This window comes from Stegostoma tigrinum, chromosome 4, assembly GCF_030684315.1.
Source record: "Stegostoma tigrinum isolate sSteTig4 chromosome 4, sSteTig4.hap1, whole genome shotgun sequence".
Classification (NCBI taxonomy): domain Eukaryota; kingdom Metazoa; phylum Chordata; class Chondrichthyes; order Orectolobiformes; family Stegostomatidae; genus Stegostoma; species Stegostoma tigrinum.
The window spans coordinates 103,028,622-103,042,508 of NC_081357.1; the positions used below are offsets into that span (position 1 = coordinate 103,028,622).

At 39.6% G+C, this 13,887-nt stretch overlaps 1 protein-coding gene across 1 annotated transcript in view; it reads right to left on the minus strand.

Moving 5' to 3' along the window:
• LOC125452488 (CUB and sushi domain-containing protein 1-like) overlaps positions 1–13,887 on the minus strand; it is a 2,230,063-nt gene that overhangs the window by 324,429 nt on the left and 1,891,747 nt on the right. The window lies entirely within an intron of this gene.

Here is a 13,887-nt window from a genome sequence, read left to right on the forward strand (position 1 = left end):
CTCTTTTAAGGATGGAAAGTGGTGGTGAAGGAGGAGACCTCCAGTGGCAGCAATGCTAGGATGAAACAGACATGGCTCCACCCGAGTCAAGGTCTCCTGATAAGTGAGGACCAAGTCCCAGGCTGATTCTCCCAGCCCGGACCCTTAGGCGAGGCTGACGATTCAGGTCCATAACTAGTCCTGAGTGCTTGAAGGAGAGGAAAACTGGTTTTGGCCCAGTGTGGAGTTGTCCACGTGTGGTAGTCTCCCAGCATGGCGGTAATGTCCTGGCATGGAGGTCTTGTCCCTGTGTGGAGGTCTTCTTCGTCTTCAATGTCCAGGTGTTCCAGCAAATGAAGCAGGCAGTCCTGCCCAGGAGTGGCAGTCTCAATCTACCATGGCATCTTCTTCGGTGAATGCTTCCAGCATGGCCTGGCATGGCATCCAAGAGTGGCAGTGTCAGCCCAGCATAGCATCTTCTTTGGTGGAGGCTTCTGCCACAGTATCCAGTGGCCCAGCAATGGTTGCATCTTCAGGGTATTCCTAAATCGGCTTTCCTCATGCCTGCTAACTGAACTATGCTGAGCTTTGTCTTAATTTTACTTCTTTTTATTCTTATGTTTGACTTCCATCATTGATGGAGGTGCCATGGTGGGTCAACTCATTAAAACTTTTACTAATTACTCATGTAAAAGCATACATAACAACAACATTTCTATTCTATTCTATTCTAGTAACAAGACCAGGCTTGACTATTTTCATGTCAATGGATAAATACATGAACAATCAAACTGTCTAAGGCCACACATGAAGATTGACTATGAGGCAACAATTGACTGTTCAGCACAGCGACACTGCATCTCAGAAATGTATTAACTTCAAGAAATGAGAACAAAAGAGTGCAAAGAAAGACTTTCACTTAGAGCTGATTCGTCTGACCACTAGGATGTCTCTGAAAATGTAATGGAATCTTTAATTACCTGTGGTAAAGGAATTGTGTTTCAATTTTGATGAAGTTACCAACAACAGAACAGGAGTAAGTCCTGATCTTCACTTTGGATACATTTCATCGAGGTTTCATAGAATGATCTTCACTCTGGATATATTTAAAGTGCAAACTAAACTTACTTTCCACATTTCAAGACTTTTCTCAATATTGTACAAGTAAAGAATATGAACAGAAGAGAAAATAAGAAAACATTTACAGGACAATGGCAAAACATGGGGCAAATGGGACTAATTTAATAGCTCTTTCAAAGATCTTGCCAAGTTAAAATGGCCAATAATCGATTTGATTCTGTGAATTTCCAGACAGGTCAGCACTATCCATCCAGTAAATTTGTTCTAGCTCTTCTTTACTTTGTTAAGTATTCATAGATGAATTTCTGCATGGTCAGTCACGGGAAATAGTAACTTATAGTTGCATGCCGCACTGAAACATGTTCTATAGTCATTTTGAAGTTAGAATTTTAATGGTAAACGGCTTACCATCATTGCTTTGACTGTGTCAGTGGGAGCTAAATGAATCAAAAGGTTTGGGGTTCAAATTCCACTTGAGCTAGTGCTTAAAAAATCAAGGCCTACAATCCAGCTTAGCACTGAAGGAGAATTGCATAGTTGGAAGTATCGTCTTTCAGATGAAACTGTGGAATAAAACAATTCATGGTTCCATAAAAATAGAGAAGAAAAGTCAGTAAGGGATTCAATGTATTCATTTGTTCTTTATTCGACTGAGTCTGGTTACAATTGATGTTTACTGTGCCTGATTAGTTAAGTCTGACCATGGACTCCGACAAAACTTAAACACACTGTCCAACTTGCTGGAAGGAAAAAAAGGCAGTGAGTGTACGGCAGAATTTATTTTTTAAAACCATTTGTCACTAAAGTTCCGAGGAACTCATAATAATTTGTGCATCATTGTTACATACCGGAGAGTTATAACAGAAAAAAAACTCAACACAGAGCAGAGAAACTAGGGATGAGTTGGAGAGTAAACATGAGATATAGGGCATAGTATTGCATGAGCGTTCAATTACTTCCCTTATCAAGTGGGGTTAGTTCCACTAGGCCACAAAAAGCAAGTGACCTCAAAATCAGAGATGCAGGTCAGAGAACCAGAACCTGAATGTTCATTGAAACTCTCAGTGAACACGGAATTCCATTGATAGCACAGAATCACAGAATTATTCCTACCACAGACAGCATGGAGTGAATTTCAGTCAATGGATGACGAATATGCATGTAATAAATATGAGGGGATGAATGGTACAGCGCTGGGTTTGGCATGGGAGAGAATTTTGGTTTATAAAGCAAGGTAACCAACGATTGTGAAGATCCACCAAAAAGAGAGATACAGTGCGAAGAGATTTGCAGCAAGATATAAGGCTTAATCTCAAGAAACATTAATTGGAACCCAGCTCCTTTTTGGGGAGAATATCTTCAAGTAATAAAACTAACATTGTGTCCACAGGCACTTGCGGGGCTCAGGTCAGGTGATTAATGACATAGACCATAATGTTTAATGTCTCACACTTTTCAAGGGTTTAATTTTTCTGCACTTAATTTGCTGTTAAAGAAATAGGTCTTGAAAATATATTGAACAGATTTGGCAATTCTACGGATATTCGTTAAACAGGCAATCTTGAAGGATTTACAAAGTTGCAGTGTGAATTTGACAGGTGTGACTCATGTTCTTGCCAAAGTATTTTTACAATGGAGCCTTATAATAACTACAATCGGATTGTTAAAAAAGAAATGCTTTTCACTTTGGGTTCATGCGATGAGAACGAGAAAAGAATGCTGTTTTCAGTGTGAATTATTCTTCCTCATCCTTTGGCAAATGTTATGTACCGCAGAAAAATTGAAATCAGTATACTGTAAAAGTGAATGCCAAGTAAGGTTAACCTGAATAGAGGTGATAAATAAAATGATTGAATTTCAAATTTGGATCATTGTGCTTATTTCTTGTACAGCTGCTGCACTCAGGGGCACTTCCAAGTCTGGCAAATCGGCACAGGCATAATTCCGTCCTGCGCCTTTTCTGTGAAGAATCTTACAATTAGATGGAAGGAATCATAGAATCAAGCAGGAACAGCCTGGACGTTTATTATCATTCATGAGAATTGATGAGCAAGTGTGCCCGTGCAATTTCCTTATCTTTTCTTGTTCCTAAAAATGTGTTATTAGCCAAAGGCAAACAATTCTAACTTCACCAGCAAAGACTTTCCATGGTTCAGTTTTCTTTCTGCTTAAAAAAACACTGCTGAAATTCATATTTCGTATCAATTGTTAAGCACGCTCAGGCTTCTTGTTAAGGTTGTACTTAGCTTCAGCATACTTGCCTGGTTGCTGCAAACAAATGCCAATATGCAGCACTTAAAGTTAAGGTGCAATTTAGTAGAGGTATTCAAAATTGTGAAGGCTTTTGAATGAATGAATTAGGAGAAATTGTCTCAACTGGTGGGAAGATCAGTCAGCCAAAGGGCAGTGATTTAAAGTAATTAGCAAAAAGCCTTGAGGGGAAATTAGATTTTTTTTCACTGAAACCTATGACTTGAAAGATGATAGAAACAAATTAAACAAAATCTATACAATAGGGAACTGGATATATTGAAAAGGAAACATGTCGCGTTATGTGCAGATGGCAAGAGAATAATCAGTTCTACGAGATACTAGTGGTATCAAAAGGTCTCTTTCTGTATGAAGTGGTTCGATACTTGCCAAAATTAAATTTTCCCCGTTGAGTACTTTGCTAAATCTGGTTAGAACTTGTTCACAAAAAATAAGGTTTGTTAATACCAACATAGCTACCAAAGATCAATTGTTTAAACAAAACAGAAAATGAGGAGTGGGATAAAACTTCAATATTCAGTCATGTACTTATTATTCTCACTACCTTACTGGGCACATCTGCTGAATATATGATATGGATCCCTGACAGCAGAAAAGACTGCAGGCCAAAGAAAAACTGAAATTAAAATTGGCTTTGACATTCTGTAAGATTTCTTGTAATCACCAGTCATAATTTTGGTAAGAAATTGACGGATACTGAGAAAAAAATAGGTTTTAAAAAAAGCCATTATCCAGATTTTTTGATATTGACAATATTGAAGAAATATACCTACCATATTGAAGGATTGTCTGTCTTACAGTTAATTTTATTTTGGATATATTTGATGGTGACAGTGGATACATTTGGTTTGATTGGTTCAGTTTACAGCAAGCAGTTTAAGGTCAGAGTTTGAGCAGTGAAATAAGAATGTTCTTCAGGTTTGCAGAATTGTATTGCACCAGGATATGTAGTTTCACGTCTGTCACTCACACAGTATCATCAACCCTCGGGATTAACCTTGTTTTGATGAGCAAAGAAGAGCATGGCATGTGCAGCAGCAGGTATAGCTAAGATGAAGCCCTCAGCCCGAGGAAGCTACAAGCCAGGACTGCATGCATATTAAACAGTGAAATCAGCATTCTATTGACAGAGCAGAAGTTATCCCAAAAGCAATGAACCAAATCACAGATTTGAAGTCTTGTTTCATAAATTACAATTAAAAGAAAGCCAAAGTGAAAGTTGCCGTGGGCCCAGGAGACCACAGAATACTTTCTCATTCGAAAAATAATGCAACTGGTCATGAGTCTATCCTGAGGGTTGCCACACCTCAGAGAATGGCAGGGCCTTCATCGTGACCTGAGTTTGTACAGGAATTGAATCTATATTTTTGCCATCACTCTGCATCGTAAACGAGCCATGCATTCGAAAGAACTGAAAAGTTGAGGACTCTCCAGGAGCATTCCCATTTTCAAACTTAGAGAAGTCCAGCACAAGTTCAGAAACAAGACTTGAGTTCAAACACTAAGCAACCATCTTCGGCCAGAAGTTTTGAATAGATGCATCATCTCAGCCTCCAGTAAGGTCCTCATCATCACATAGGCCAGTCTTCAGCTCATTCAATTCATTACAAGCAGTTTTGAGAAATGCCAGATCACACTGGACTGTGAAGAGTGAATGTCCTCATAACAGCTCAGATAAAAACATCAGAAAATATGTTCCAGAACCAATTACACACTGAGTTGAACTATTCTACACCAGCTACAACATTGGCAACCAACCAATAGATTACTTAGACAATTTTTCACTTTACCTCCACAAAATACAGGGCAAATTGAACCTGTCTAATAAACACCTGTCCATCGGCTCTTAATGATCAGATAATAAGGGAAGGTATCAGTGATAATGCGATCAACAAACACTCATTTAGCTAGAAGCCAATTATAAATGCTCACTTTGATACTTTTCACAATCACGTGAGTGCAGACATTAATACAGCTATGGTCCAAACAAGAACTAAAGAGCTGAATTCCAGAGTTGAGGTGACAGTGAATAGCCTTGACATGAAGGTTATACTTTCTCGAAGATGACATTGTAAAGTGACAGTGAAATAGAGGTCAGTGGAAAGAAGTTCACTGGAATGAGTCTTTCCTTTATTCTTTATTCACTCACAGGATGAGGGCATCGCTCACTGGGCATCATTCATTGTCCATCCCTAATTGCCCAGAGGGCCGTTCAGAGTCAACCACATTCTTGTGGGTCTGGAGTCACATGTAGGCCAGACCAGGTAAGGATGACAGCTTCCTTCCCTAAATGACATCAGTGACCCAGATGGGCTTTGCCTGGCAATTGACAATGAATTCACAGTCATCATTAGACTGTCAATTCCAGATCTTTTTTAAAATTGAATTCAAATTCCACCATCAGCCGTGACGGGATTTGAATGTGCGACCCAGAACAGTAGCTGGGTCTCTGGATTGACAGTCCAGCGATTATTCCACTAGGCCATTGCCTCTCCTTTGCAGCAGATAGGATGATGGCTGTAGTTGTTGGGTGTCAATTATCTCAGTCTCAGGATATCATTGCAAGAGTTTTGCAGGTTCGTGTCTGAGGCCCAATCGTCATCAGCTGCTTAATCAGTTATCTTCCCTACGACATAAGATCCAAGATCAGGATGTTCGCCGAGCATTGCAATGTTTCGTTCTATTCACCACTTATCAGATAATGAACAGCCTCTGCTTTCATGTAGCAAGAAATAAACAATTGTAAGCTTTGTGCTGATAAATGGTAAATAACATTCATGTCACACAAGCACCAGGCAATGACCATTTCAACAAGAATGCCTTTGACGTTCAATGGCATTACCTTGCTGAACCATCAGTATCCTTGGAGCCATTGTTGAGCAGATAAATACCCTGGCTAACAAGATTGGGTTAGAGGTAGATACTCTGCAGTAAAAATTCACTTACTGACTTCTTAAATACAGTCTAGTATCTATTTGGCACAATTCTGATGGAATTCTCTCCATGTGCCTGGATGAGTTCAGTTCCAATATCCCTCAAGGTGCAATACACCTTCCAGGATGAAACAAGTTGCTTGATCAACATGACATCCTTCACTTAAAACGTTTACTCTCTCCATCATCAGCATGCAAAGTCAGCAATGTGCCTTATCTACAAGATGCTCAACAAGGCTTTGCCAAGGCTTTATTAATGGCACTTTCCAACCCATGATCTCTGACACCAAGAAGGACAGTAGATGCATGAGAAGAACACCATTTGTATGTTTCCCTCCAACTCACATACCATCCTGACTTGGTAGAATATCACTGTTCCTTCACTGATGCTGGGTCAAAACCCTAGGTTTTCTTACCTAATAACTCTGTGTATGCCTTGAAAAGATAGATGGTAGACTCGTCACCACCTTCTCAAGAGACCGCTTTGCAGAACACCTCCGCTCAGTTCACAACAAACAACTGCACCTCCCAGTCACAAAACATTTCCACTCACCCTCCCATTCTCTACATGACATGTCCATCATGGGCCTCCTGCACTGCCACAATGATGCCACCCGAAGGTTGCAGGAACAGCAACTCATATTCCGCCTGGGAACCCTGCAGCCATATGGTATCAATGTGGACTTCACCAGTTTCAAAATCTCCCCTTCCCCTACTGCATCCCTAAACCAGCCTAGTTCGTCCCCTCCCCCCCACTGCACCACACAACCAGCCCAGCTCTTCCCCCCCACCCACTGCATCCCAAAACCAGTCCAACCTGTCTCTGCCTCCCTAACCGGTTCTTCCTCTCACCCATCCCTTCCTCCCACACTAAGCCGCACCCCCAGCTACCTACTAACCTCATCCCACCCCCTTGACCTGTCCGTCTTCCCTGGACTGACCTATCCCCTCCCTACCTCCCCACCTATACTCTCTCCACCTATCTTCTTTACTCTCCATCTTTGGTCCGCCTCCCCCTCTCTCCATATTTATTCCAGCTCCCTCTCCCCATCCCCCTCTCTGATGAAGGGTCTAGGCCCGAAACATCAGCTTTTGTGCTCCTGAGATGCTGCTTGGCCTGCTGTGTTCATCCAGCCTCACATTTTATTATCTTGGAATTCTCCAGCATCTGCAGTTCCCATTATCTCTGATACCTTCTCAAGAGCAATTGGGGATGGACAATAAATGACTTCTTTGCCCACTTCTCATGAAAGAATTAAGCAATTACCAAGGATGCATGTTATTCAATGGCTGAATGAAAGAAGTGTTTCTGTGATTAGCTATAAGATCAAAAGCTCAGTCATAAAGCATATCTGTGTTTTTATAAACTTCACTAAACACAAACTGCAAGCTTGAGGACTGATTTTAAAGTTACTGTTTGGGCAAATCTCATTTAAAACATAATCATGTGTGATCAGTTTGCTTAAACAATAGTAAGCAGCAGCATCTTATTGAAGGAAGACCTTTATGATCATGTAACTATTCTGAACTGAGAAAAAAATACTGTAATCCTTGGAATTATTCTTCATAATTTGAGAAGTCTTTAATTTATCATTGACCATAGCATTTCTTAGCAGTACAGTATGGCATGCATCATATATTCACAGTTTACAAAGTATAACAAGAATTAAAAGTAAGCATTTGTAATACTGCATCAGCTAGTGGCGTAACATTTTGGTTCAGCAAGCCAGTTCTTGCACAAGCAAAATTTTATGAACTTAAAAAAAAAATTCAATATAACCCAGGCCAACAATCCCATTCTATTTCTTCAGCTGGGATGTCTGATTCAGTTCTTCTGACATATTTTAACATGTAAATATTCCAAGTTACTTCAATCAGCAACACCTCACTGTCTGTAAAAATGCATGAAAATAGGAGAGGGCGATATTCGTCACTATGAATAGATGCAATTGAAATATAACTTTTAATAGATTATGTTTACCTTGAAGTTTTAAAGCTAACTTTCTTCAGAGACATGCGTTGTGCTGAGTCGCAACAAGGCTTCATCACAAAAAGAGGCAGGGAGCTTGGAAAGAGTGATGCAGTCTGGGAATGTGCAGTGTGAGGTCATACAATCCAGTTTGTGATCAGAATAAGATTATCACACTTTTTAGCTCAGTCAGAGGGATTCAGCCCATTATTGCTCTCACTCTCCTTTTCTTGCACATTCTCAGCAAAGTGCATGAACTGAAAACCCACGGGAAATTATTTGTGCGGGTTTCCTGGAGAAGATTCATTAGATTCTCTCCACTGTCTACAGCACAGTGAATTCAGCCAGATACAGCTGTTCCAGGAAGTCAATGCAGTGCCGAACACTTGTGCATACAGAATAACTGCGGACACAGAGCAAAATTTGAGACAAGCCGTGACTCATCCTTTTCTCATGAGTTTAACTATTATTTGAGAGTACTTTCAAATTAACTATTAGCTGAGTTTATTTTCTTTTGTCTGCGGGGAATCTGGGTAGAGTACTTGCAGAGTGGAAGACAGGTCATTAGAAAATGTTTGTCAAATGATAGGGGGAGAGTATGTGGTGCCTTTAAAAGATGATATGTTTTTTAAAGCTTGGAGATTAAACAAAAATGTCTGCAAACAGCAGCAGATGCACACAGAGTTCTTGAAATTAAAACACTGTATCAAAAGGCTATACTATTAGCAGGCAAAGCAGCATTTTTAGCAAGATAATAGGTGTTTGAATTTAGCCAATTAATTAAAACTAAGCCCGAGATACCAAAGCCCAATTAAATTAAAATCTGATGGTTTTGACAACCTAGGGCCAAACCTATTGTAAGGAATTAATAAATCATTGTGGATATAAAAGAAGACGGCACTTGAAAATTAGTGTGAGAGCGAACTGCCATCCGAAGAAAATCTCACTGACTTTTACAGAAATTTCTAAGCTTTCAGAGTAAGCATCATCTAAATAAAGGTACTATGGCACTCTCCGCTAATATTCCTGATACTAGAATTCAATGAAGGATGGAATTCCAGCAGAGAAGAAAAAGAAAATTCCAGAAGATTGATTCTGACTGCAATTTTGAGAGATTACATTTTTTAAAAATGAATTTGGTTTATATATGTGGAACTTCTATCTATTGGAACAGCAAGCCATACAAATTTTTTAAAATTCCGTATTTAGTTCATAATTAAGGGGGATTTGTTCAATTTAGTGTTAGTTCAGTTAATCTGTTATCTGTTAGAGTTAGATAAATGAACTGTTACTTCTTGATTGGAGAGTGACTATTGGGAGTTCACCTCTTCTTCATTACAGATTGGGAGGTGAGACAGATTATACCACTTTTCCCATTTCTTTTAACAGACTACAGGATAAGGGGAGCTTCTCTGGGAGTTTTGGTTCTAATTATCAAAGAGGTGTCGACCTCATCTCTGTAACATGCCTCTCCTCTGAATTGTGCATATGTTAGTTTCTCTGAAGAGCAGTATCTTATTTGCATGGTTAAAGCTATTTGTCTCATTGCATATTTGTTTGAATAAATTTCTTTTTAGTCATAAATGCGTTGATTGTTGTTGATTATAAAATCCTGGCTGACTGGTTATCAGTACCAAAAGCGGCTCTGTCTGAGGCTTAATGCTTTGCTGTTGCACCAACCTGGTTAATATTTCTTTTGTAACTGGGACTGGGACCAGAAAAGGTGTACCTTTCCAAACTCTGCAATAACTTCATTCTCTACTCTATTATAGTAAAGTCATCAACACATTTACACACCAACAAAATCCTCTGCATGTTGAAGAAAAATGATAGTCTCTACACAAAACATACCAAAGCCAATAAATTAAGGAAGAGTCAATCCTCAATCTTCATCAACTTGTTCAGCAAGATTAGTGAATCCCACGCTGGAAATATTGATGCAGATTTTGTGCAGTGTGTTATCAATGACAAATAAAAATGGAAGTAAATGATAATTGGTTAATAATGGTGGTTTACTTTATCTTAGTAATATATTATCATGTTTTCTCTGCTCTTCTTTCACTCTTGTTTGTTTTTTTCTGTGCTTCCCTTCTTTCATATGATTAAGGAACAAGTGTAGGTCATTTGGCCCCTCAGGCCTACTCTGCCATTTCGTGAGACCATGGTTGAACTGGCTTTAATCTGAACTCTACATTCTTGCATACCATTGATAATCTTTCATTACTTCGGTGAGCTACCTCTGCCTTAAAAATATTTAAAGGTTCTGTATGCACAGTCTTTGGAGAAAGGGCATTCCAAATCCTCCAGTCATGCATCATAGATTAAGAAACAGATAGGTCATTGGGTTATTCGAAAGGGGGTAACAGACTGCTCTAATTTGTGACGCTTGAAAAGAGCCTTAAAATTCCTACAGCCAGGCTGCAGTCAGGAATTCAGAATTGCAATGATAAATCTAGATACTGACTCAGGTGTGTAAAGTGTGAGTATTCTAACATAATTTGTTGAACTCGAACTCATCAATACTGCTCACAGCAGGAAAGCCCAGTGGTGTGTGTGAACCTGAAATTTTGGCAATGGCTTTTTGACCCTGCTGCTGCAGTAGTAACAGACATTTCTTTTTCCAGGCAGCAGAAGCAGGGTGTCTTGATGAGATGCAATTGGTGCATTTCAGCTGAAGTTTTTTAATGCAGTCCTGCTCAGATACATCCAGCCTGACCTAACCAAATGGCTTGGTTGTCACCTGGTGTCTTAAGTATTACAAATGAACAAGGTCATGTGGTGAACACTGACTGTGCAATGGGGACTCCTTGGCCAAGGGTGAAGAACTGCCCAAACTCTACTCAACTGAACACAGTTGCAGATCCTCTGGAGACATTTGACGCAATTGACTATTCTCCAGCAGCAGCAGGAAATGTGTGAGGTTTTGTGAGCCTTTCAGCCACACAGTGCATGCTTGAATAGAGATTAGAAAAGTCTGTCTCAAGTATGAGTGACTCAAAGACACAAGCGTTTGTGCTGATCTTGACAAACACCCAATTAATCACTAGACTTATTGACTTGCGTTGCCACTTTCAGGGAGCTATGGACTTTGTTCCCATGATCCCTCTGTCTGTAAATGCTCCTGAAGGTCCTGCCATTTACTGTATACTTCCATCTTGTATTTGACCGTCCAAAATGCTCACACTTGTGTCTGAATTGAACCCCATCTACATTCCAAATGTTCCATATCCTACTGCATTCTTTAATAACCTCCTCACCATCCACAACTCCAACAGATTTTGTATTGTCTGTAAACTTATCAATCAGGCCACTTACATTTTCATTCAAATGTGGTTACAGACCTCCAGTCAGTAAAACACCCTTCCACAACAATCCTCTGTATGCTATAACCAAGCTAATTTTGCATCTAATTTGCCAACACACCAGACAACTTAATTTTCTGGACCAGCCTACAATTAAAGACCTTCTCAAATGTTTTAGTAGAGTCGATGCAGACAATATCCTTTGTCCTACCTTCAATCATCTTTGTCACGTCCTCAAGAAACTCAATCATGTTTGTGAGATAAGACCTCCCTTACATAAAGACATGCTGACTATCTCTAATAAGTCCAATGTTCTCAAAATAGATGTAAATCCTATGCCTAAGAATCTTTACCAATAATTTCCCTATCATTGTTGTAAGCCACACCTACCCATAATTTCCTGGATTGTCCCTGTTTCACTTCCTAAATAAAGGAATAACACTGGGTAGTCTTCAGTCTCTAGGGCTTTGCAAGTGGCTAAAGAGGATGCAAAGATTTCTGTCAAAACCCGAGCAATCTGAGGTGGATCCCAACAAGCCTAGTGGACGCGTCTACCTTGAAGTTTTTCAAGGCATTTATCATCACCTCCTTTTTGAAATTGACGTACTCCAAAATATCAACATACTCCTCTCTCCTCTTTTCAACTACCCCTTTCTAATATTACCACCATCCATGTCCTTCTGTTTGGAGAATGACAACATGAAGTACCCATTAAGGATCTCACCCACTTGTTCTACCTTCAGTCGTACATTCCCTCCTTTATTCTTGAGTAGACATATCCTTTCCATAGTTACTCCCTTGGTCCTAGTACATTTACACAATTCCTTAAGATTCTCCATAATCCTATTTGCCAAGGACAATTAGTGGCTCCTTCTACTCTTTCTGATTTCTCGTTTAGACTCTTTTCTGCTTCTTCAAGGATTTTATTTGATTTTAGTTTCCTGAACCTTGCATGTGTTTCTTTTTATTTGACTAAACTTTCAAGAACTCTTGTCAACCAAGGTTCTCAAATCTTTTCATCTTGACGTTTCATCCTCACAGGAATGTGCTGGTCCTGAATCTTGATCAACTGGCCTTTAAAAGACTCCCACAGATATGGACTTACCCTCAAACAGCCACATTGAATCTAATTTCTCCAGTTCATGCCTAATACTGTTGCAATTAGTCTTCCCCCAATTTAGCACTTTTATCAGAGAGGCAGTCTTATCCTTATCCATAACTGTCTTAAAACCAACAGAATTATGATCACTGTTCCCAAAATGCTTCCCCATTGATGTTCTGATTAACTGGCCAGGTTCATTCCCAATAGAACATCTAATACAGCCCATTCTCTCGTTCAACCATCTTCATATTATTTGAAGAAACCCTTTGGAATATACCTAAACATTCTGCCCTATCTAAGCCTTTGACACAAAGGGAATCCTAGTCAATGCTGGGGAATATTATCTTTAATTCGGTAACAGGCTGTTACTCAGAATCACTACTATAGGGGAGTTATGTTAAGCCAAAGATACCTAATGCCAATTGTCTCACAAAAGCCTGAAATACAACTTCCTAAAATAAAACACATCCTTGAGTGACGATACTGTTGCTTTAAGAGGTGGACTTTGTCCAAGTTTGACAATTCTTTGTCTTCCATTTATTTAGCCTTCTCAATTTTGACTGTTCACGCGTTTTTTTTTCATCAGGGATTTCCAGAAAGCCCAGGAAATTGGTGCACTCAGAGGTAAGTTTAAAAATCTCATTAAATCTTTTTTAATGAGGTGGGGGGGAGGGCGGGGGGAAGTTTGGGTGGGAATTGAATTGGCAATCTTCCCGAGGGAGCTTCTTGCATAGAACTCCCCACGTTGAATTTAAGTGCAGATGTTGGTGCGCTGCAGCCAATTTCTCAACTTGTTGCCATTTTAAGCCCTTTTTAACCATTTACAAGACCTGCTCACTTTGCCTCAGTTAAAATTCCCGTTATTTCCCCATGCCAATGGCCAATGTATTCCCATCAATATTTTTCTCGATCAAACCAAAAACTGAATTTCGACATTCTGTAACCAGCCTGGGAAGCTGTGGTGGAATAAAAATATGACTTAAGACCAAAATCTGGCTCAGCAGAATTAGATTTGGATTGATTTTCAGCCTTAAAAACAAAACAAAACATTTCATGGATCCACATCAAATTTAAGGTTGCAGACTGCTTTCATTGATCAAACCCCAGGCTCAACACCACAATTTATTTTTACAAATTACAATGTTGAGCTATGTCATGTTTGTATGTGCATTACTGTTTTTAAAGTAGGAACACAGGAACAGGCTATTCACCTCCTCTGGCCTGCTTCACCATTTTAGATCACATTTGGTC